This window comes from Bos indicus, chromosome 6 (genome assembly GCF_029378745.1).
Source record: "Bos indicus isolate NIAB-ARS_2022 breed Sahiwal x Tharparkar chromosome 6, NIAB-ARS_B.indTharparkar_mat_pri_1.0, whole genome shotgun sequence".
Lineage (NCBI taxonomy): Eukaryota > Metazoa > Chordata > Mammalia > Artiodactyla > Bovidae > Bos > Bos indicus.
This window is the reverse complement of record NC_091765.1, coordinates 44,161,353-44,187,552: the sequence shown is the minus strand read 5'-3', so window position 1 is coordinate 44,187,552 and position 26,200 is coordinate 44,161,353. Positions and strand designations below refer to the sequence as shown.

Here is a 26,200-nt window from a genome sequence, read left to right as displayed (position 1 = left end):
GCTCCCCTGGCACTTCTCACACTTCTCCTTTGTAAGAAGGCATTTGTGCCTCTCTTCATGTCCCTTTCAGGAGTCATTCTTCCCTTGTTCAATTTTTCCCTTTCTCTTTATGGCTGTCATAATAGCCCCTGATACAGTCAGGCAGCGGTGACCCTGTCCATCACTCACCGGCAAGCTATTCTTGAACCAGCGGATGGTCCCTGAGTGACCAGATTAATTGTGCTGGTGGTGGGCCTTTCCACCCGACCTTTCATCCAGGAGCATAAAAGCCAATCCCAGGCTGTGTGTGAGCTGGCTGCCCTGCCATTGCAGTGTCCTCCACAGAGCTGAGCAGGGGAAAAAGAGAAAATCAATGCAAATGAAGTTCAGGAACACGGACAGGAAAAGCTGTGTGGTTGGGGGCTCTCAGAAATTCAAGCTGTCCTCCTTTGTGTGTCACTGCAAATAAGTCTTAAAAAGTGAGAGTCCAAAGGAACTTTTCTGTAGACACAGTGTCCATAAACTGTATTATAACCGTGTGCTGTGGTAAAGGCTGTAGTTGCTTGGGTCTGTGTTCAGTCGGAGCCTTTACCAGGGAAAGGATAAACTGCTAAGTCTGTAAATTTAAGGTCTCGATGGCCCCTCATAGGCAAAAAATGAGTATTATTGTCACATGTGTGAAAGAGCACCTTTTCCTTTTGTGAAGGTCTCTGCATTGTAGCTACAGGGGTCTATGCTTCTGGCAGTGTCCCTCATGCTCCATTATAAACCACACAAGGACTTCCGTCATACTCATTAAATGGCTGCCTTAAGTTGGTGTCTTGTCATCTTCTCAGTGCCCAGCACAAAGCCATGCATATTTGGAATGCTACTTCTGATGTCTGTTGCTGCTGCTGCTTAAGTTGCGTCAGCCGTGTCCGACACTGCGACCCCATAGACGGCAGCCCACCAGGCTCCCCCGTCCCTGGGATCCTCCAGGCAAGAACTGGAGTGGGTTGCCATTTCCTTCTCCAATGCATGAAAGTGAAAAGTGAAAGTGAAGTCGCTCAGTCGTGTCCGACTCTTAGAGACACCATGGACTACAGCCCACCAGGCTCCTCCGTCCATGGGATTTTCCAGGCAAGAGTACTGGAGTGGGTTGCCAGTGCCTTCTCTGCTGATGTCTGTTAATGGATGGATTTCCAGTGGTTCTATCAAATTCAGGGAGAGGAAAAGAGAGAGTCAGGAAGAGAGAGAGAGAGAATAAAGTAACCTACCCAGCCATTCAGACCAATCACGCTAAAAATAAAGACATCTCAAAGATCTGAGAGCATGCTCTCCAAGAGACGGTTTGTAAACAGAGCCAGCCGTGACAGCAGTACATGTGCACCTGCCAGAGTGGCAGTGAACCTACTTCTAGTTCACTGAAACCTGCTCCTTAGATGAAGGTAGATGCGTGGTTATAACAGCAGTTGTGAGACACATGCTAAGCTGTTGTGTGTTGGCACATAAAGACACTGTTATCTGTCTGCAATGGATATTGAGTATTCACTCTGTCTCCTATGCTGCTGCTTAAGTTGCGTCAGCCGTGCCCGACTCTGCGACCCCTTAGACGGCAGCCCACCAGGCTCCCCCGTCCCTGGGATTCTCCAGGCAAGAACACTGGAGTGGGTTGCCATTTCCTTCTCCAATGCATGAAAGTGAAAAGTGAAAGTGAAGTCGCTCAGTCGTGTCCAACGTTTAGCGACCCCATAGACTGAAGCCCACCAGGCTCCTCCGTCCATGGGATTTTCCAGGCAAGAGTACTGGAGTGGGGTGCCATTGCCTTCTCCATCTGTCTCCTATAGGAGATCTCACACTCAGTGAAGAGTTAAAATTTGGTACCTTTATGGGACTTCAGAGCATTGGGAGTAATTCTGCCCATGTCCCAGGGACCACCTGTTCCCAACTACTGTGTCCATAGATCTTAGCCCATTTTGCTTCTCTCAGTGGATCTATACTTCAGACCTTTTGCAACTATTTTGGCTTTTTGTTGTAGTTTCCTTGTCAGAAATTGCGATGAAAAAATTTATTTCATATGAAAAAAATGATTGCCTAATCACACAAGTTTATAATACCATAGCTATATGGCAGTTACCCAATTTCATGGAAGAATCAAGCACAGAGGTTAGAATGAAGTGGTGGGATGGCTAATCTTCTGAGGTGTTCAGGATTTTCAGAAGCTGTGAACGTTTTGGCCTTGCTTTGGTTTATAGGCTGGAAACCTGCGTGCAAAAATAGCCAAGTGAAAGAATCTCCTTAACCTGAATTTCTTGCCAGTTTCCGTAGAGCCGTTGAATTCTTGGTCATCTTTGCTATTTTAGCAGAGACCTTAGTGAGCTGTCTTCACGTATTAGGGAACAGTTTAACCCAGCCCATGTGAGGACCTGGGCTGACTCATAGAGGTGTGTGTGCTGTTAGTCGTGTTCGACTCCCTGACACCCCATAGATTGTAGTCTGCCAGGCTCCTCTGTCCATGGAATTTTCCAGGCAAGAATACCGAAGTGGGTTTCCATTTCTCCCTCCAGAGGATCTTCCTGACCCAGGGATCAAACCCGCATCTCTTGGGTCTCCTGCATTAGCAGGTGGGTTCTGTGCCAACTGAGCTATCGGGAAAGCCCAATGAGTTAAAATTTAGTATGCCATTACATAGGAAACTCAGATTCAGGAATTTATTTCACTCCTTCTTAAAATGACACATCTGTTGACCATGTAAAGAGCATCCACTGTGTGCAAGGCACTAATTTAGGTACTCAAAAGGCAAAAGTGTATCATGTCCATAATACTTACGACAGAAGAGTTGGTTGTCTAGTGAAAAGATACTTAAATTATCAGATATTGGGATGAATTTTGTGACAAAATTAGAGATGAAGTACCATGAAGACACCACAAGAGAGGTAAAAATGTCTGCTGAAAGATTGAAAAGGGAGGAAAGTTTGTAGGTGTTGGTAGGTTATTTATTTGAGAAGCTTCATTACATCAGGGGTTAAACATACTCTTATTTGCTTATTAAATGTAGTAAACTGCATATCTTACCTCTTAGGAAGAAAACGGAATGACCAAGAAAAAGGACGCACATAGTAGGCTCTTAATAACATTTAAAAAATGAATCCACCTTCTAACAAGGCCTTTCTACGTCATCCTTGGCAGTCCAGTAGCTCATTAGATTATCACAAAAGCAGCAGAGCTAAGTAAGAAGTCCTCTGTCAGTCACCCTTGGTGGTATCTCGAGAGCAAATGTGACAAATAGAATCAGAAATGACTTAAATAGTCAGCCACCACAAGCCAAATTTTAAAAAAGCCCTGAAAAGACCAAAAATGGAAACATATTACAGTTATCTACATTCACAGTACAGAACAAGTTTGGTCGTATTTAAGATAATTCTCTAGTGCCTGCTATTTTTAGCCCAAGGGTAAGCTCCTTTAAGAGTCTTTGGCATTGCATCCCTTTAACCTGGCCTAACAAACTAAGCCAATAAGCTGTCTGATTTTCCTCGTCCATCCAGGAAGAAGAGAGATAGCTAAAACAAACCATTTTCTGGGAAAATGTTCAGCCTATCTTGTATTAAGAGGTTTTTTTTTTCATATAGATTTTTAAAACATCCCAATATTAAGTGTTGCCTGTCAGAGACCAAAATGTCAAACTTTGCTGTTTTGAAATTGTAGGCTCATGGTTATAAAAAGAGGATTTTATAGGCCTAGTCTAATGGAAATAAACATTACTCCATTACCTTCAGTAAAACCAAATCTTTACAGTTCAAGCTATCATTATTAATGTCTATGAGAAGAAAGAAACGTTTCCAGGGGGTTTATTTATTTATTTTTTTTTAGGCAAAGAAAGACCGGCGAGCTGTACCATAGCAAATGAAAGTTTTCTTAAAGCTTTCTCCTCAGTGACTTTGCAGTGTGTAATTTAAAAGCAGAAAGCAAAGAAAATGCAGTTTTAAAACACTAGGCTGGCTATTCCTGCTATCTTTCTTCCTTACATATTAACAACTCTCTATGAGACTATTGCTCTGTCAATTCTTGTCTGTCTGTCTCTATATACTATATACAAACAACTTTATCAGCTTTCTGTTGTTCACAAGTGTGTATGTGTGCTGCGGGTTGTATGGGGTAGGTGTATGTCTGGAGACACAGTTGTGAGTTACCTCAGTTTAAACCATATAAACACAAATGTGGATTACAACACTTAATAATGTATTATCTTCTACTTAGTTCTTCAAAAATCATACTGTTAACCCTCTAAGTTTAAGGTTGTTCCCAGATTGACTGGTTTATTGAAATTCTGAAGACTGAAATTGGCAATTCAGCATCAGGTAGATTTCAGCAATCAATAGCCAGAAATTTCTTGAACTCAGAGTATAGGCAAGGTAGTAAGCCAGGTGTGGTGGGGGTAGAAAGGTATTTAAGGCAGGCCTCAGTTCTCAAGGCGGAGAAGGCAATGGCACCCCACTCCAGTACTCTTGCCTGGAAAATCCCATGGACAGAGGAGCCTGGTGGGCTGCAGTCCATGGGGTCGCTAAGAGTCAGACACGACTGAGTAACTTAACTTTCACTTTTCACTTTCATGCACTGGAGAAGGAAATGGCAACCCACTCCATTGTTCTTGCCTGGAGAATCCCATGGATGGGGGAGCCTGGTGGGCTGCCATCTATGGGGTCACACAGAGTTGGACATGACTGAAGTGACTTAGCAGCAGCAGTAGCAGCAGTTCTCAAGGAGACTTGTCACCAAACTGTAGGAAGAAGATACCCAGGCCCACACAGTGGCAGTCAGAAAAACTGAGGATATGTATAAAGGCCCTCCTCTGTCCCAGACATCATGCCTGGGTTTCCTCTCTTCCACAGTGATTCTGCCTCAATTACCAGCCTTCTCATAAACATGTCATTAAGCCCCTGATAAATGCCCCACCACTTTTCTTGGTTATGCATGATTTCTATCTTCCCACAGATTAGGGTTTTAGGAGTTAGTATTTAACCAGAACTCAAATTCCCTGGTTCCCATTGCTTGCCCTCAGTGTCAATAGGATTAAATTGCTATTAATATTTTTCATCAGGAAGCATCAGAAACACTGGCCTGTCGAGTAGCTATCTCCAAGGATATATTTGCTCTCTTGAGATGTTCTATTGCCTGTTAAATGATCACATGGTGTGTATTTCTGCAGAACACTGGTGGGCTCTGGGCATTCTTTGTCCTGCCATTGTAGTCTACTGCCAGGGAAGTGTTTTGTGCTCTGCAAGCTGCCTCCTCCTGATCTTTAGTCCTCTTTAAGACCAGCTGTTAATCTTTAGCACAGGCTGACTCTGCAACCCAGCGCACACCAGGTTGCCTAACTTCTTGTTTGTGTGCTCCCAGAGATCAGAAACGAGTTTGCTGTTTTTCCCCCAAACCACAAGCCTTAGGGTCACTGCCTCTGTCTCCCTGTCCTTTGTTCTCCACCTTCTGTCTGTTGCTAAAAAGTTCCTCATTCTTAGGTGAATGATGGCATCTTCCTCCATCATTTCTTTTCAACTCTTATCAACTTGTGCTTAGTGATCATGCCCTCTTGACTCTGCCACCATCTTTCCCTCTGTCAGGGCTGTCTCTGCTACTTCTGAAGGCTTCATATCTCACACATGCCGTACAAGATGATGAAGCCATTACTTTTCAGCTTCTTCTGTGTGCCTAGAACTTTGCCAGAAACTATGGTACATATAAAAAAAGTTCATGAACTTCAGGAATTCTTTTTTGGGGGGGATATACAGCTTTGTGAGGAAGCAAGACCTATTCATGGGTCATAGTTGGACAACAGGTGAAACATGGATGGTCATTCAACAAAGCCATATTCTAGGCATCATGTCAAAAATACAAATCAGGGATCTAGCCCCTGGGCTCCATTAGAAACTCGCTGTCCCATAAGGGAATATGCTCATCAGCATGATATTAGCAAATGCCTCTTAGAGTTTTAGAATTGGGAAAGATCCTTAAGACCCATGGGAGAAGACAGAAGTCAGAACTGAAACAGATCTTCTGAACAGAGATGTCCATCAGCAGAGAGGAAAGGGAAATATTTCAGACATCAGTTTTCTTCTCATTATTTACTCACCACATATTTAATGACCACCTACTATATGCCAGGATTTATGCCATCTATTAACATAACAAACTGGATGGGACAGAGACAATAGTGAGAGCAAAGTCATGGTGGTGGAGAGACCAAGTGGATAGAATCTTAGTATTGAACTAAGGAGAGATTAGTCCAACAATAGGGAATCTGAGGGCCAGGTACCTTAAGTGACTCATATAATGGTTAACAGGGCTTCCCAGGAAGCACAGTGATAAAAAAAAAAAAAAAAAAAAACTGCCTGCCAATGCAGAAGACGTGAGTTCGATCTCTGGGTCAGGAAGATCTCCTGGAGTAGGAAATGTAGAAAATTCCAGGCAAGAGGAGTCTGGTGGGCTACAGTCCACGGGGTCACAAAGAGTTGAATACGACTGAGTGACTGAGCATGCACAAGTACACACATAAGCATAATGGACAGACTTAGGTCAGGACAAGCCCGGGGAAGACAGGAGACAGACCTTTTTATCATGGAAAAAGTGTTGTCTTGCACAGAAGTTGCAGGCAGAGGCCCAGTGAGGAGGCTGTTGTGGTTTTCAAGCTTGAGGTAATAGGGCTGGAATTAGGAAATGATGGTGACAATGAAAGGAAGGGGTGGATGTGGAAGACATTGTGAAGAAAGAATCGATGAAGATCTTCATCACATCCAGTGAGAGGTTCGATGCTGTGGTAAGACAAAAAGGAGTAAAAATGGCTGTGGTTTCAAGCTTGGGTGATTTGGAGGCTTTAGGATCAGTTAAGGGAAACAAGAGAATCAGGGGAGGGTATGGTTCATGGCAGGAGCCGAGAAGAAGGATCTAGAATGTAATATGCATAGATTTAAAGAGCCTGGGGTGGCTGCTATTAGAAATCAGTGAAAAAAAATATAGCAATTGAGCTTGGGAGCAGTCATGAAAGTCTTTATGAGGATGGGTGTCTTAAAGGAAATATTTATTTGGCAGACACTGTGGAGGAGGGATATCGAGATTTCCCTTTGTCTGACATATTAAAGATTTTTCACTTTTGCTTTGAGGTCAATAATTTGCCAGGCTTTCTCTTGCCAATAGAAAGAGTAACTTTGGGTATTTTTATGTGCTAGACGCTGGGGCTACACATCTCTAAACAGTGTTATCATGTAAAAAAAAAGTTTTATTTTATAAAGTTTGTGTGTATGTGAGTGTGCTCAGTCGTGTCCAACTCTTTGCAACCTCATGGACTGTAGCCCTCCAGGCTCCTCTGTCCATAGAATTTTCCAGGCAAGAATACTGGATCAGGTTGCCATTTCCTCCTCCAGCAGATCTTCCTGGCCCAGGGATCGAACCCATGTCTCTTGTGTCTCCTGCATTAGCAGGCAGATTCTTTACCACTGCACCACTTGAGAAGCCCTTATAAAGTTTAACTTAATATATTAAAAATAAGTGATCATGTCTGATTCACCTAATTGCCATGATGGGTTGGAGGTGTTATCTCACTTTACTGTTCAGAAAGTGAGGTTTTGGTAAGAAACCTCTCTAGGGCCAAGTTACAAAGAGGAACTAGGAGAACTAAGATTGCCTGACTCCCAGACTTGAATTTTTAACCACACCCTTTGACTTAATACCTCTGTTGCTGGGCTCTAAGCTTCTCATCCCCTCCTACTCCCAGCCTTTTTCAAATTTTCCAAATGCCTGGAATTATTTCTGTCCCCTTGTTTTCATTTCTTCTGAATTTTAAAATCACAGGAATCTCTCAAATTCTGGAAGTGTTCCCTCATTAATTCCACCTCTACCCCAAGAGCTAGCGGAGCCCAGATCTGATCTTGTTGGAAGAGATTTCATGTTATTCAGTGGAGAGATCAGCATGAATCCATCCTGCCACAGCCTGTCGGCAAATCAGAGTTTATACCTTACTACCCATGGGCCTGTAGATGTTTTCATTTGCATAAGATGTTTTCATTTGCATAAGATGTTTTCATTTGCATATACTTGAAAGCTGGCTTCCCTAGTGGCTCAGATGGTAAAGAATCCGCCTGCAATGCAGGAGACCCAAGTTCGATACCTGGGTTGGGAAGATCCTCGGAGGTGGGCATGGCAACCCACTTCGGTATTCTTGCCTGAAGAATCCCACGGACAAAGGAGTCTGGCAGGCTATAGTCCAGAGAGTCGCACAGAGTCAGACACGACTGAAGTGACTTAGCATGCATGCACACAGGTACTTGAAAGCATATATTAAAATTGTAAGGCCAGGAACTCTTTGTGATATTCTTCATGCCCTCAGTGTGTATGTTCCTGATACTTAGTGACTGATGGATGGATATTTTTGTCGGCATTTGTTTGAGAAGGAAGGCAATTACAAAGTATTGATAACACATCCTAAACTTGACTTTAAAGTCCTTTACTGAACTCTTGGACATGTATTTGTAAACCAGATTTGGTAGAATATGCCTGTAAGACAGGTCTCCTGGAAGACAAGTTTAGTGGGGTATATAACTCTTTTAAAATGCAATTGAAAACAGATGTATTCCCCCCAATAAACTGTTTCTTACAATTGCGCTTAGCTCTTTTTATTCCTCCCTCCATGGGATTCTCCAGGCAAGAGTACTGGAGTAGGTTGCCATTTCCTTCTCCAGGGGATCTTCCCTACCCAGGGATCGAACCCGGGTCTCCTGCATTCCAGGCAGATGCTTTAACATCTGAGCCACCAGGGAAGCCCTCTCCTTTCTTTCAGTTCAGTTTAGTTCAGTCTCTTAGTCGTGTCCGACTCTTTGCGACCCCATGAATCCTTTCTTTAGTGGACATCAAATCATTTTGCATTTGTGGCTGTGCCTTTTTTTTTCCTTAATGTTTTGTCTTTCTGCTGTTCTTGGGTTAAAAAGTAAAACTGTGCCTGATTCATCTCTTTTTTATGCACAATGCCTTGCACATAATAGGAACTCAATAAATATGTGTCGTAAGACAGTGTATTATTCTCTCAGCTCGTGGGATGATGAGTTTTATTTTTTTCAGTTCCTACATTCTCTTAGCTATTCTTTAGTCCCTAGTTCAAAATTCTGTGAATGAGAAGTGCTCAGTGCTGCCTAATGAATGAATTAATGATATTTTACTTGTGATCTTCAAAACCATCCTGGAAATATTTATGGGGACTGAGAAAATCACCTGTTAACAAGCTCTCTTGAGTAGCGGCCAGACTGGGTCTGGTACCTATCAAAATCTTTGGTTGGGTCAATGATTCCATTTCAGCTAGTTCATTCTTTGTTTCAAATAATACAGGTTTTTGTGCACTGATGTTTAAGATAAAGTGGTGCCCATTTTGCATTTCTGGTTATGTTTACGAAACAGTGTTTTATTGCTGTCTAAACATGAGAGTGCTCACAACCACTCCCACCGCAGCACACCAAAAAAGGATGTCATGTGGTCTTGCCCTTCATTTGAAATATGTTGTATTTAAAGGTCATCCTGTTCTAGTTTGGGTAGCAGCGTATTGATCAGGGTATTATGGTAACAGTTATACTGTTGATTGAATGAAGATACATATCCAAGAATGCAACTGGTATTACCAGACACTATTGTTATTCCTGGGAGGCTGGTCATCCCGAGAAGGCTAAGAATGGTCAGTAGGTAAATATTATCAAACAGAGTGCAAACTGGTGGTACCCAATATCCTCCGAGCATCACTGTTTAGATTCTGGCCTTTATATTGTCCTGCTTTTTTATTGTCCCACTATATTTTATTTCCCCTATGTTGTTCCATCTTTGTGTTCTTTACTTAGAATTCCTCAGCTCTTTAGAATTCTTCTCTTGCTCCTCATTCCTTTTTTTCTTCTAGCTTTAATACTCATATTTTCATCCATTTTTGAAGGATTATGGGGAGACAATATCATTGCATCTAATCCTGAATTAATGGTGCTTGAATTTAATGGCACTTCCTCTGATATCATCAGGGAATTCTTAATTATCTAATATAAAGCCCTTTATGAGGTCTCCATTCTTCTGGAATTTTCTGTGCTATTTGAATATTCCCCTTTGACTTGAATGTAGTAAAACTCTTTTCTCCCTTGGTATTTTATTTTAAATGTTTTAGTTGTTATTAATGTTCCTCTTTTCAGTCTCCTAATTTTCTTTCTACTTCTCTGAACACATCTTTTCTCTTTTCTTTGCTTAGAAGATCCTACAGATATCAGTCCCTTACACTTTCAGCACGTAGGCATACCAGAGCCAATTGTTGAAGCCAAAGCTCACATCTGAACTGGCTCAGCAGTGACTCTGTTGCTTTTGCAGCCATCACCTCTGAGTTGAGCCTTGTCTTGGTCTGACTTTGGGACTGGCATTTAAACAATGTCACTCTTTCCTACTTAACAGAGGCAATCCAGGGAAAAGTGGTTTATGAAATGATGCTTGAGTATCATTTTACTAGCATCATTATACTAGCATCACCTGGTAATATAACTTTATTTCCTGGGAAGAGCACAGAGTGGATAATTCATTTGAAGAGTGTACTGGAGTGGTCTAGTATTCAAAGGATTATAATAATACTGTAATTTCTATTTAAAACTGTGTTTAATTATGTTATATAAATTTATATTTATGTATTACCCTAATTTATATTTATAAGTTATAAAATATAAATATAAATTTATATTTTAAAATTGTATAATTTGTATTTATATAATATATTTAGCTACCTTAATTTTTATCTATATTGTAACACACAGAGTCAGTTCATGTAACTTTCACTAATTCTTCCTGCCTTCCTAAAAGGACTGGAAAGCAAATGTTTTGCAGTGTGAGACTCAGTTTCAGAATTAAGAGGCTAGCATTGGCAAAGGTGATGTTTGACTCTCAATCCTCTCTCCCAGTTTTAACATATTATCTCTACATGTGGCATTTTCCCACATGTATGGAGAGATTATGGAAAACCTACAAAAAACAAGTGAGGACCATATCTCTTCTTCACAAGAGTACACAGAAAATCAAAGGGCCTTGCCAAAGTTCCTAGACATTGGCAATTTCCTTCTTTTCTGTATCCCAAAAACCCAAAGGCATCACGTGGTTAGAAAGTTGGGTCCTGCAGTCGGATAGGCCTGGGTTTGAAATCCTGGTTCCACCACTTACTTGCTGTGGGATCATGGATGTATTTACATAGCTTCTCTGAGTTTCAGTTTCTTCTTTCATATACTTGTGCTGCCTACTTCATAAGGTTAGTCATTCATTCAGGAAAAATTTCCTGAAAATTTATTGCATGTGAAATATCTGCTGGACACTGAGATTCAGTAGTAAACAAGAGAGTAAAAATCCTACCCTCTTGGAGCTTATGTTCTAGTGGAATGTTATTAGGATTAAATGAGATAATACAATGGATGTGCTTCACACAGTGTTTGGACATAGTGGATATGCAAAAATAATTTTTAACAAGTAAAAAACATAAACAGCTGGAGATGATGCTGTTTATCCTTCATCCATAAGCATATCCATAAAGATAATAAATGTAATCATGAAAAAAGCCTTAAATTTTCCAAGAATCTGTCTGTCCCATGGAGACCATTCAGAATAGTTGGAATTTAGAATTCTTTGGTTGTAAACAATAGAATGAAAAACTAAAATCAATTCCCAAGCAGAGGAGCAAAAGGACATTGGTGGCTGTTGGAACTGATGAGACTACTGAACTGGGCTTGCAAGCCTTGAAACAAAGCTCTAAGAGGATTCGGATCACTATTCAGATTTTTACAGTTTTCCCGTGGGTTCTGTGCCAGGCCCTGGCTGGTGAGCAGAAAGTGGGGCTTTGGCTTTCTGGCTCTCAGTATATCTAGTGTAGAAGGGATTGTTTTGTAAAAGGAAATTGTGGTGCTGCCACAAACATACAGGGAAGTCAAAAAACAACACATGAAAGCTGTAGGATCCTAAAGGTGGTTGGAGGGTCTTGTCAGCATAAAGTCCTTGACATTAATGAATAGAATGAGGTTCTTGCTCCCAAATAAACAGCAGGACTCTCACCACCCAGTGGCTCTCCTCTAGAATTCAATGAATTAAAAATAGCACTGATATTTTAATTACTTATAACTTCAAAATATAAATATATGTATATTCATATATGTGTATATATACACACACACTAAATATATTTTATGAAACTTTGCTTCTGACATTAGTTTCCAAAGATGAACTCTCCATCTCATGGTCTGTACATTTCATTAGCATTTGGCAATATGCAATCATAGCCCTATAGTCAAAGCTGTGGTTTTTCACTAGTCATTTATGAATGTGAGAATTGGACCATAAAGTAGACTGAGCACCAAAGAACTGATGCCTTTGAATTGTGGTGCTGGAGAAGACTCTTGATAGTCCCTTGGACTGCAAGGAGATCTAACCAGTCAATCATAAAGGAAATCAACTCTGAATATTCATTAGACTGATGCTGAATCTGAAGCTCCAATACGTTGGCTTCCTGGAGTGAAGAGCTGATTCATTGGAAAAGACCCTGGTTCAGGGAAAGATTGAGAGAAAAAGGAGAAGAGAGTGGCATAGGATGAGGTGGTTGGATAGCATCACTGACTCAATGGACATAAATCTGAGCAAATATATGGAGATAGTGAAGGACATGGGATCGCAAAGAGTTGGACACAACTTAGTGATTAACCAACAACAACAACTCATAAACATTTTACAGTGATCCAGCAATCTAGGAATATGTATAGAAGATCAGTGATGAGCGTCTTCTGTAAGCCCAGTGGTGTGCTGGCTCTGAGAACACAGAAGGAAGTGTTAAACATTACATTCCATGATCACACATATTTGCTACCCTGAACAATCATTTGTGTGTTTCTGCCAAGAAACATTAGTCTTTTCACTTAAAAAAAAGTCAAATAATATATGTAGAAATAACGTAAGGGAAGTGCATAGTTCAATGCTTGGACCTAATTGTTAGTCAATAAATGGCCATTTGAGGGAACATTCAATACCCCAAACTTCCTGGATAGCTCTGTAAAACCCGAAGTGTCCTTGGGAACAAAACTGCAAGAGTATTTTGGGCAAGATTCAAATTCCGGGGAAAGAGTGTCCAGCAGCCTGACCCTGGGCTCTGTGCCAGCCTGTCAATGATGAGGGGGAAGTGGGATTTCTGCTACTGACTTCCTAGTGTGTATCCAACCTGTACCTTGAATCCAAGATAAATTCTAGGAGGAAGGGGCCATGTCTCTTTTATTTACCATGGACCCTGCTCTTAGCACTGTTCCTAGCACACGGTAGGCACCTGAGAAATCTTTGCTGAAAAAAACGACCAAATTGGGAAGCTCTAGATGGAGGCCAAAGGGGAATGACTAAGCTACTTGCTTCAGTGGCTATCATTAGTGCATAATTTCCAAAAACCATCCTAGGATGAATGAGATGTTTAATCTCTGTCATGAAATGTAACCTTTGGAGGGAAGGCAAGCAAGTACAGTGTGACTTCTGAGAGGGTCCTGCAGGTTTGAGCATGGCCTGGGCCTCTCTCTGATGTGGCTCAGGAGCGCCAACAAGCAAAGGCATTTTGTATGTTAAACTGGATCCCATTGAGTCAATGATGTCTGTGATGACTAGTGAGTCCAGGGTAAGAGGAAGCCAAGAAGCAGTGGCGACCTACACTATAGAAAATATCGACATGGGAACCTTTGCTCAGAATGCTGGCTGCAAAATTTCAGCATTTGGCATTTTCAACAACTGCTGCTTGGTTTTCTTTACAGTTTTAGTGGCTCATTCTGGAAAGGCAATGAGTTTTAATCTATGCCGGTTGAGTGATTTGGGGTGGGGTTAGGGAATATAAATGTTTTTTGTTGTTTTTATAACTATATAACACATTTATATGATGACTGTATAACAAATGCCCAAATACCACTTTATTTTGGTTCAGAGTGGGAGAACCTGGTGATAGTTAAATGTTGAATGGGTCCCATAATATGACACTTGTGTAATTGGTCATTTATTCAGTAGTTATTTATTGAACGTCTACTAGATGTCAGCTCTGGTGACACTTTGAGTTTTTCTGTGTGTGAGTTACACTGTTTTGTTTAGATGTAGCACATCTCTTTGCCTACCTACTTCCTAATTATCATCCAGACTTTGTCTTCTACATCACCTTCCTTAGATTGTCTCTCTCCAGTACCCAGGACATCCAGGCCCATCTACTGTGTGCCTCATGGATTCCCCCATTTTCCTCAGTCTGTTTGTTTCTATCCTGCCTCTCCCATTGGGTAGGAAGATATTTGAGAGTCTGAGCTGTGATTTTCACTAACATATTCCCATACCTAACTCAGTGTCTGAAATATAGTCAGCTCTTGTTATGCGTATGTTGAATGAATAAGGCATTAAAATTTTGAAATTATTTTGGAGTGCATTAGGAAATATTCAATGCTAGGTATTCAGAGAAACGTCAAGCATAACTTGGTACTTGATTGTCTTAAAGGAGCTGGCAGTTAACCATTCTCAGTTTTTAAACAAGTGTTTGTTGAATGCCTACTATGTTCTAGGTCATTGTCTATTTGGAAGTAAAATTGGGTATTCTTTAATTGGTTCATGAATTCACTTATTTAATTCATTTTATTTATTTATTTTTTGGCCATGCTGCTCGGCTTGTGGGATCTCAGTTCCCAAAGCAGGGGTTGAACCTGGGTCATGGGAATAAAACCACTGAATCCTAACCACCAGGGAACTCCCAAGACAGGTATTTGAAAAGATAATTAATATTAAGTACTGTTTGTTTCGAGTGCTAAATGATGGGTTCAAATAAGACAAAGAAATGAAAAGTAGCATCATGGGAGGATAACTTAGGTAATATATTTGAACCTATTTTATTTTGAAATAAGGCCTTTCTTTCTCTTCTTCCCTCTTTTTCTCTTTACATTCATTCATTCATCCATCTGAGATTAACTCGGCATCTGCTATGTCAGAGATTTAGAATACAAAAGTACATGGCACATCTTTCCCTAGGAAATATACACAGATGAACAATTTTTAAGGTGAGCTCTGCCTTTGAGCCAAACATTGTAGTCCTATGTATATTATCAGTATTAAAATACATGTTTATTATTTGACATTCAGATAATGACCAAGGAAGGGGTATAAATAATAGCAAATCTCTGTATCACCATTTTCTTGTTGTTGTCAGTAAATGCAAATACATGAAGTTTTTGTATGGAGTTGATAGGCTTCAGCTAAATAAATATTAAAGAAAGCATGCTTTTTACATAATTTCCCTTTATTTTCCTTATCAAACTTCTATCTAGTTATGTCACACTTCTCTATTTTTAACTTTAATTTTATTGAAGTATAGTTGATTTACAGTGTTGTGTAAGTTTCAGGTGTACAGCAAAGTGATTCAGTTATAAATATACATATATTCAAGTTGTTTTTAGATTATTTTCTCACATAGGTTATCACAGAACACTGAGTAGAGTTCCCTGTGCTGTATAGAAGGTCCTTGTTGGTTCTCTATCTTATATATATAGTATTGTACATACATTCATCACAAACTCCTGATTTATTTCCCCCTTGACCACGTTTCGTTTTTGCTAACCATGTTTGTTTTTGATATATATGTCTGTTTCTGTTTTGTAAATAAATTCATTTGTATCACTTTAAAAACTTAGATTCCACATGCAGGTGATATTGTAAGATATTTGTCTTTCTCTGTATGACTTATTGACTTACTTCACTTACCATGATCATCTCTAGGTCCATTCATGTTGCTGCAAATGGCATTATTTCATTTTTTTTTTATGGATGAGTATATTCCATTGTATGTATGTAACACTTCTTCTTTATTCATTCCCTTGTTAATGGACATTTAGGTTGCTTCCATGTCATGGTTATTGTAAATAGTGTTGCAGTGAACACTGGATTGCATGTATCCTTTCAGATTATGGTTTTCTCCAGATATATGTCCTGAGGTGGAATTGGAGGTAGTTATATGGTAGTTATAAGGGTTTCCCTGGTGGCTTATATGGTAAAGAATCTTCCTGCAATGCCGGAGAGCCGGGTTCAATCCCTGGGTTAGGAAGAGCCCCTGGAGAAGGGAATGGCAACCTACTCCAGTATTCTTGCCTGGAGAATTCCATGGACAGAGGAGCCTGGCAAGCTACAGTCCATGTGGTCACATAGGAGTTGGACATGACTGAAGCAATTAACACATGCACTCACACACACACACACACACACACACACACACACACACACACACACACGATAATTGTAATCTTAGGTTTTTCAGGAGCCTCCATACTGTTCTTCAAAGTGGGTTGTACCAATTTACATTCCCACCAACAGTGTACATGGGTTCCCTTTTCTCCATACCCACTCTAACATTTATTGTTTGTAAAGAAAATATACTTTTTTCCCAATTTTGGCTTTCCATATCAGTGTTATATCATTCCTAATTTGAATACAGGCTTCAGACTTTACTGGATTTATGACGTCAAACTATGTAAATAAGATAAAATTGTACTCTTACATTTGGATAAAATGTAATAGATTAGTCAAAAAATAAATAAAAATAAAATTCATCTTTGTGGGACAAGGGCATCTTCATTTATAGATGTTTTATTTTTTTTCTCTCAAGCTGGGCTTCTTTGCTAAGGCTGTGAAATTATTTGGCTGTATGACCTCTCTGTCCAGCCAGTCAAGTTGTGAGGCCATTAGAAACTTGAACGTGTTTCTGATAATTGGATAGGTTCATAATCGACTTGAGTGTGAGTTCTAGATGTGCTCACCATGAACTCTCATTTACAGGTCAGAGGGAAAACTTGATGTCTTAGCAAATCCAGACATTAGGAGAGGTCTGTTTGTAATTATTGTCAAAGGGATTTCCATGACCACAATACTGTAATTATGCTAAAAATGATATGACTTTGATAAGAAATCCCTTGCCTGGTTTCCGGGCAGCATTACATAAAATTAAAAATGATGCTCCCTTCTCAGAACCAGCCCTCAGTCTCTGAAGGACTTATCTGACATGTCATACTTTCATGGCCTTGTGGAATTAGTTATATTTTCATTGTTCTCATCACACTTTTTTGCCTGGATTATAAACTCACTCATTCAGGATAACAAAGATAAAACGTTTAACTATTGGGGTTCCTCAGTGGCTCAGATGGTAAAGAACCCACCTGCAATGCAGAAGGCCTGGGAAGATCCCCTGAAGGAGGGACCGGCTACCCACTCTAGTATTCTTGCCTAGAGAATTCCATGGACAGAGGAGTCTGGTGGGCTACAGTCCATGGGATCCCAAAAAGTTGGACATGACTGAGCAACTTTCACTCACTCACTCACTCATCTCTCTTCCTTGACTGGATTATAAACTCACTCATTCAGGATAACAAAGATAAAACATTTAACTATTGAAAGCCTCTATGTGCCAAGAAGTATTCTAAGCACTTTACATGTTTTAATTTGTTTAATCTTTACAACAACCTTGAGGCAGATACTTTATTATTGTCTTTACTACAGATGGGGATTTGAGTTGTAGAGAAGTTCAGTAGCTCAAGCTAGGTCCTGGGCCCTATTGAATGTCAGAGCTAAGACTCATGGCCTTGTAGTCTGACGCCAGCTCTTGTATCCTTAGCTCCTTCATTGTCTGACCTCTTCAGCTCTCTCCTGCTTTACTGCATCAGGACTCATCCTCCCCCCAAAATGAAATATTTGGCTTATCAAATAGTTTTACAAATGCTTTCATAATTTTATCAAGTTTTGAGGTATCCTCCTGAATGGATATAATGCAGTCATTACCTTAATATTCTAGGGAGTTTGACTAAGGGGCAGGGATTATTTCAGGTACAGCATAAGAATTTTCTGCAGAAATCCCTCTTCATTTCCATCCCTGAAAACTCACAGTGGCTAAGGGTTCATCAGGTTCACTTAGGATAGTGGTTTTTCCATGATATGGAAACATGTCTGACAATTTGAGATTCATCTCATATACTTTCCCCCCTCAAAATGTATCTCATTTTTTCTGAGGCAATGTAGTAGCTATAATTTAGGAAATATTTCTTTTTATCTCTTCAATAAATAATAATTATTTGGCCCATTGTATTAGAGTCACATATAAAGTATCACCACTCTGATGTAAATATTGCATTATTGCTGAATTTTCTGTTCTACCCATCTTTCTTACACCCTCTCATGCTCCCCATTTGAAGAGAGATTTCAGAGCATGTCTTCTGCTAAAGATGATCCCCTTTTTCTTTACTTACCTTTAATCAAGCTATTACGTTTTAAGTAGGTAAAAGTTTTAACTATGCCTTTGCTTTCTTTAACCCAAACCTTCTTCTAATATAGGAAACCAATATCCTAAGTGCTAAATGCTTAAACAACAACAACAAAATTTTTAAAAATCCCTTATACAACAAGGAAAATCTGTGAAAGAAGATATATCATAGCTCTAGAATAAAATTAAGCAAATAATTTTGCTTGTAATTGCTTACTATTGGTCATTTTGTTAATCTGCAAACTCCACAGTGTATTGTTAATCTCTTGAGGAAAGTGACAATCTAGTTAAAAGCTGGGGTAATTGATATACAAATGCATGCACATATGCTTATCTGAGTCATATATCTTATATCTATCTATCTCACTACATAGATGAAGGCTGATAAAAATGTGCTTATGAAAAGATAAAAACTAGGCTTTACACAATAAGCTTAAAGCATAGTAGGATGTGCTGTAACACTTTAAAAGAGTTATGTTGGTGTTCTTCAGTAATATTTAATGAGATGGGAAAAAAAATCAAACAGGATCTTAAGCTATACTTAGGATTTCTATGGGGGAAAAATTGGGAAAAGCATTTTATATGAGATATTCATACTGTGTAGGTAGCAAAAAGGAAAAAAAGGAAGATCGGAGGAGAAAGACCTTAATGCTAGTGGGAAATACAGTAAAGCCATGGAAACTCAATGTCAGAGCTGTAAGGGGAGAGAGGGGAGAATTGGTGGGACATCCTTTGTGTAAGGGGGCTTCCCTGGTGGCTCAGGCAGTAAAGAATCACCTGCAGTGCAGGCGACTTGGGTTGTGAAGATCTCCTGGAGAAGGAAATGGCAACCCACTCCAGTATTCAGAATTCCATGGACAGAGGAGCCTGGTGGGTCCATGCGGTCGCAAAGAGTCAGACACGACTGAGCAACTAACACACTCCCTTTGTGTAAAATGATCAGCTGCTCCTCAAATCTTTTGACTTCTTTGGAAAAACAAAAGTTTCAGATGAACTCTCCAGTTTAGTAAATATTAGTTTCCAATTTAATAAAGTTTAAAGCCTTCTATAGGTGAACACTCCATTATCCAAACAAAACATATGTCTAGGCTATATCTGGCCCAAAGATCTTCAGTTTGGAACCAGAACTAGAACAAGTGACATGTATAAAAATCTAAGTCTTCATTCAAAACACTGCGGTGTGCCTTTCTGGTGGGGATTAGCTATAATAAACAGAATTTTTCTGCCTTGCGTGATGTGCTGAGAAAATGTGCTGAGTCGATGAGGAACACTTGAGACTTGATACTCAAACTGTGGTCCATGGACCGGCAGCATCATGGCATCCAAGAGGTGATTAGAGATTCAGAATCTCAGACTGATCCCCAGAATCAGAATCTGCATTTAACCAACATCATCTGATAATGTGTAAGCATGTTATTGTTTGAGAAGCACCTGATTTAGTACACTTAATGTTCTTGTTCTTAAATGACCCCTGTAAGGCAAATTGTACAGCCAAAATTTGAGCAGATAGCAAAATTTCCAAGAACCTTTAGTGTTACTAGCGGAACATGGAACCAAAAAGTTTGCTGTTAGTGAAGCTTGAACAGAGCAGTTAGTATGGTAATGTTGACATAGTTGGTAACACTTTTACAGAGCTCTTTACAGGAACTTGGTGAGCTAGATACAGGGCTCCACACAGGTAATAACATTTATTCGGTAATCAGTAAATTACCTTATATAGTCAGTAGATGTTGCATCCTGGACAACTGATAAGATCGTTGGCTTTCGTGTGTTTTTTTCAATATTGTGTTCAGCCTCAAGTATAAATTGAATAGGGTGACCTTTTGATACTCCATGAAATTGACTGCATTTCCTAAGATTCTGTGGTTTCAATTACCATAAATTTTTTTAGATTGGGTCCACAGCCATTGCACTGGTCCCAGCATAACAATATTTTATCATAGGTTTTGATAACACAGTCGACAGCAGCAGGGCATACTGTCACAAATATGTGACAATGTGTGGGTGTGTGTTGCCAGTCAGAACTTCACATCAAGTACACAAACAGTATGCAGCTTACTCAGATCAAATCCAATCACTAAGTGGACTGCAAAATGTGAGGGATTTTCAGTCCAGTGATGGAAATGGTGTTCTAGGGTACTAGCTGGATCTTGAATTTGTGAGATAGATAAGTTAATTAGTGGTTCCTCAGTTTATTAGCAACTTAATTGTCAGAATGTAATAGAAACTTCTGAGCTGCAAAAACTTATTAGAAGCAATGAAACATGTGACTTTTTTTCTAGAAGAATATTCAGTGAGCTGTGTTCCCCCCCCGCCCGCCCCCAAAGGGATCTTGAAAATAAAATTAACAATTAAGCAATTAAGTTGAAATTCACATCTATAGAGATATAAGAATTTTGAATTCTACAACTTAAAAAATGCTCCAGAAAAATTAGGGACACTAAAGAGAGGGGGAGCCTGGGTTCAAATTTCCACTCGGTCACATGTTTGCAATGTACACTTAGGCAAGTTTCTTAGCCTCTTTAAGCCTCAGTCTCTTTTTCTGTGAAATGGTGAAATGATAGCTCTTTTATAGGATTATTTACAGATAAAAGGAAAGAGCAGTTACAATATCTCTAGCACACAGCAAGAGCTCAAAGATTACTATTCCCTTTTATTTATACACCTAGAAATTTTCCTTCACTTTCCCTTTATCTTGAAATAAGTTTGATTTTAGAGCAGCCTTACTGTTTTCAAAATTAAATATGTAATCGTTAAAAAGTATGAAGCCATTGTATTATCTACTAGAAAGAGAGTTGTTTCTTGCTGTCATACTTGCACTTTAGAGAAATAGACAGTTCCTGCCAAAACAAGAGTTTACTTTTTAGTTCCCTGGTAGACTTTGGTTTGATTTTATTTGGCCTTTATGGCAATAATGCTCTGATCACTGTCACAGAAGCCCAAAGAAAAATCTTATTTCTCCTGTTTTATTATAGCTGTAGCTCCCAAAGAAAATCTTGGCAATGTTTAAGAATAAAGAGCAGTTAAAGAATTGTGTGAATGTTAAATGTGAAATAATTCACATTTCAAAGTCAGTAATTATTTTCTGAAGCCCACAGCCCAAATGAAGTGTGTAATATAAGAAGAGTGTTTCATTTCTAACTAAAAGTGATGATAAAATTGTGAATTATTCCATTCTCCTCCTAATTTCTTTGATTTTCAGTTTCCTTTTTCTAATTTTTTTTTTCATTTTTAGTCTATTTCTTCCTTCATTTATTGTTTAAGTAATTGTGTTAGATTCTATACCAATGACTGCTGAGCAACTGGGATGCCATAAACATCATGAGGACAGGGAGGTATCTGTTAGAGCTGCTGCTGTGTGCCTGAGACACTTGCCATTCAAGAAGTATTTTCTAAATATACAAATTAATACAAAGAAGAATGAATGAGTAAAGCCACATAAAACATGGCCAAGGACTTCAAAATTCTTAAAAATGTATTGAGACTTTTTTCCTTTTTTTAAGACTTTATGAAAAATTAAAGTAAAATACCTGCTATGTTTCCTGAAGACTCTATGTTGCCTTGTCTTATTTTTAGATGCGTGTATGCTAAGTTGCTTCAGTTGTGTTCAACTGTTTGCAACCCCATGGACTGTAGCACGCTACACTCCTTTGTCCATGAGGTTCTCCAGAGAATAATACTGTAGTGGGTTGTCATTTCTGTCTCTAGGGGATCTTCCTGACCCAGGGATTGAACCCACATCTCTTATGTCTCCTGCATTGGCAGGCAGGTTCTTTACCTCTAGCGCCATCTAGATAAGATGAAATCAATTCTTTCTTCCCCTTATCATCTTTAAACATCATAACCTTTTCTTTTCCTATATCTGATGGTTATATTTCCTTTGACTCAGTGGTACCTAATTTTTTAAATGATATTTTTGTCCTAGTTCAGCTATTCCAAATTGAAGGCTATATCTATAAGCTTTAATAAGTTACAAAACGCAAGTTATTATATAAGTAGCTGCTGCTGCTGCTGCTGCTGCTAAGTCACCTCAGTCGTGTCCGCCTCTGTGCGACCCCATAGATGGCAGCGAGAAAGGATACTTAATCACAGGTAAAGATTGTGAAATGGCTTATCTTAGGTAATTAAATTCTTATTACTTGGGATTTCTTAGGATATTCTTTTAAGTTTTGCTCTTTGATTGACAGGGTAACATTTTGAAATGATCTTTTAAAAGGAATGTTATTAGATAAATAGAAGGAAATATTTGATAATGTTTTATAGTGCCCTTCTGCCCAATATCTCATTTAATCTTTACCTCGATGTGAAGCAGGTATCTACATACAGTTGATGGCACCGACGTCACAGGGCCCAAATGCCTTCTCTAAGGATACTGGCTAGTCTGTGACAGAATCAGAACTTGAACCCCGTTCTTCTCAGGCCAAATCTCATAAGATTTTGACTGTTACTTTGGAAATATTCACAGGGGACATGATATCAATAGGAACAGATGCAAAATGAGGGATCTTGGGTTAATGTTTCAGGAATATTGAACTGCTGAATGCTCTGCCAGGGACAAAGTAAGCTACAATTGATGCTATGATGGCTCAGAACTATTTCCCTGTCAATTGCTAAAGCTGTGTGTTTTCATACTGTGTCCAGAAGTGAAAGGATGTACTCTAGGGACACCCTATCTGATAGCATCAGATCTTTTACCCCTGAACAGATTACAGCAGACTGACATCATCCCAACAAACAGACCTGGAAAGTCTGTCTGTAACCATTGATGTCAGCTGGGGCAACAGGGCTGTCAGAGTGGTTTCTCAATCCCTTTCCATGGCTTTGCCATAGTCTTCCATCACCATAACCGTTCCTTTTCCTGGATACCCCCTGTTTAAATTCTCTAGGACTCTATCATTTTTTAAAATGATATTTTTGTTCTAGTTCAGCCAGTTCTGTCATTGTTCTTATACAAGTTGCTATATCTCCTTGATACTATGGGGGTGTTTTGAGGAAGAACTAAATTTAAGTATTCAGTGAGGAAGTATAATGCAAATTCAGTAAATATTGTTTGAATGCTTTTATCTGAGATGCATGTACTTGTAGCTCTACATTTTTGTGTATTGCTTCTCAACTCTTCCTCAAAGCACATAGGTTTTATGTTGTTTCTGCTTCTGGTAACCTTAGGGGATACACGCAGCATATTTCACTGCTGCCATTTTAGAGTTGAAAAAATTAAGATCTAAGGAAGGCAGATTTTAAGCCAGAGTCACAGAGCTGAGTAGACCTGGAATGATCTGGATTAATTCTTTAATCATGCTAAGCTTTTTTCTTTTATCCCTTTACCATGTTAATGTACATGCTTTTTATTTTTATATATTTATTTTATAAATATAAAAGTGGTCATTAAAGAAAGATTAGAAAAAATTTGAATTAAATTCATCTGAAATCTCACTTTCTTGTAATTTTTGGTGTGTATTCTTTCAGATGTTTCCCAGTATATATGCATAGATCATGGGCTGAACAGGTGGCACTGGCTAACTTTCTTTATTAACTTAATAGTATTTAATGTGTATGTCTTATTTTACTGATATACATCTGTATCATCACTTGCAAGGATGTAGCATGTCACTTTGGAGAAGGCAATGGCACCCCACTCCAGTACTCTTGCATGGAAAATCCCATGGACGGAGGAGCCTGGTGGGCTGCAGTCCATGGGGTCCCTAAGGGTCGGACAGGACTGAGCGACTTCACTTTCCTGAGCGACTTCACTTTCACTTTTCACTTTCATGCATTGGAGAAGGAAATGGCAACCCACTCCAGTGTTCTTGCCTGGAGAATCCCAGGGATGGGGGAGCCATCTATGGGGTCACACAGAGTCGGACACAACTGAAGCAACTTAGCAGCAACAGCAGCAGCAGTAGCATGTCACTGTGTGTGCTCTCCTGAACATGTTTTTACTTCAAACCCAGACTTTCATTGTTTGCCCAGCCTGTGGTCAGAAGCCACTCTAATGTGATCTCATATGACTTTTTTTTAAAGAAATGATCCAGTATGACAGCAGTCATAGCAATGAGGTTCTTGGCTGTGGTTGTCCCTGCCTGCCATATGCCAGAGAAATCTATTTGATAGTCTTATGCATACTAAAGAAAGGTTGAGCACTGCAGAGACATACTGACAGGAACTAACCCAGGAGTTTAAAGGTGAAACTTTCAACACCTAGACTGCGTGGAAAATTGAAGTGAGAACTGAACCCAGGAAAGAAAGCCAGACCTGGCAAAGGGGCCATATGTGATGTGCACTGGATGAAAATGAAACCACATTATGTGGCTGCTGCTGCTGCTGAGTCGCTTCAGTCGTGTCCGACTCTGTGCGACCCCATAGACGGCAGCCCACCAGGCTCCCCCGTCCCTGGGATTCTCCAGGCAAGAACACTGGAGTGAGTTGCCATTTCCTTCTCCAGTGCATGAAAGTGAAAAGTTGAAAGTGAAGTCGCTCAGTCGTGTCCAACTCTTAGCAACCCCATGGACTGCAGTCCACCGGGCTCCTCCGTCCATGGGATTTTCCAGGCAAGAGTACTGGAGTGAGGTACCATTGCCTCTCTGACATTATGAGGAACATGTGGGAATTCAGGGACACTGGCCTACACATGGAAAAGCCTGTGAAATAAAAATCATAGCAAGCATTTTCACTTCTCTCAAAGGGCCAAAGCTAACAGGGTTTTGTCAAGAGAACAACACAGAGATAACTCTACAAATGGACATCACCAGATAGTCATACTGAAATAAGATTGATTATATATAAGATGGAGAAGCTCTATGCAGTCAGCAAAAACAATATTTGAAACTGACTGGTTCAGATCATGAGTTCCTTATTGTGAACTTCAGACTTAATTGAAGAAAGTAGGGAAAACCACTAGGCCATTCAGGTATGGCTTAAATCAAATCCCTTATGATTATATAGTGGAGGTGACCAAAAAATTCAAGGAATTAAATCTGGTAGACAGAGTGCCTGAAGAACTATGGATGGAGGTTTATAACACTGTAAGGAGGCAGTGACCAAAACCATCCACAGGAAAATAAATGCAAGAAGGCAAGGTGGTTGTCTGAGGAGGTCTACAAATAGCTGAGAAGAGAAGAGAAACAAAAGGCAAAGGACAAAAAGAAAGATCCACCCAACTGAATGCAGAGTCCCAGATAATAGCAAGTAGAAATAAAAAAGGCTTCTTACATGAACAAGGAAAGAAATAGAGGGAAACAATAGAATGGGAAAAACTAGGGATCTCTTCAAGAAAATCGGAGATACCAAGGGAACGTTTCATCCAAGGATGGGCATAAAGACTTAACAGAAGCAGAAGAGATTAAAAAAGAAATGGCAAGAATACACATAAGAACTGTACAAAAATGGTCTTAATGACCTGGATAACCACAATGGTGTGATCACTCACCTAGATCCAGGCATCCTGGAGTGTGACATCAAGTGGATCTTAGAAAGCATTACTACAAAGAAAACTAGGGGAGGTGACGGAATTCCAGCTGAATTATTTCAAATCCTAAAATGATGCTGTTAAAGTTTTGCACTCAATATGTCAGCAAATTTGGAAAATTCAGCAGTGGTCATAGGCCTGGAAAAGGACAGTTTCATTCCAATCCTGAAGAAAGGCAATGTGAAAGAATGTTCAAACTAATGTATAATTGCACTCATTTCACATGCTAGCAAGGTCACGCTCAAAATCTGTCAAGCTAGGATTCAGCAGTATGTGAACCAAGAACTTCCAGATGTACAAGCTAAACTTAGAAAAGGCAGAGGGACCAGAGATCAAATCGCCAACATCCATTGGATCATACAAAAAGCAAGGGAATTCTAAAAAAAGACTACTTCTGCCCCTTTGACTATGCTACAGCCTTTGACTATGTGGATCACAACCAATTTTGA

General features: G+C 39.6%; 1 protein-coding gene and 1 non-coding gene across 9 annotated transcripts in view; one reads left to right on the top strand and one right to left on the bottom strand.

The window, feature by feature from the left end:
* PPARGC1A (PPARG coactivator 1 alpha) overlaps positions 1 to 26,200 on the top strand; it is a 714,869-nt gene that overhangs the window by 630,816 nt on the left and 57,853 nt on the right. The gene's annotated exons all lie outside the window — the stretch shown is intronic.
* Positions 8,694 to 8,765, bottom strand: TRNAS-GGA (transfer RNA serine (anticodon GGA)). Its single transcript has one exon. It is a non-coding gene; the product is annotated as a tRNA-Ser (tRNA).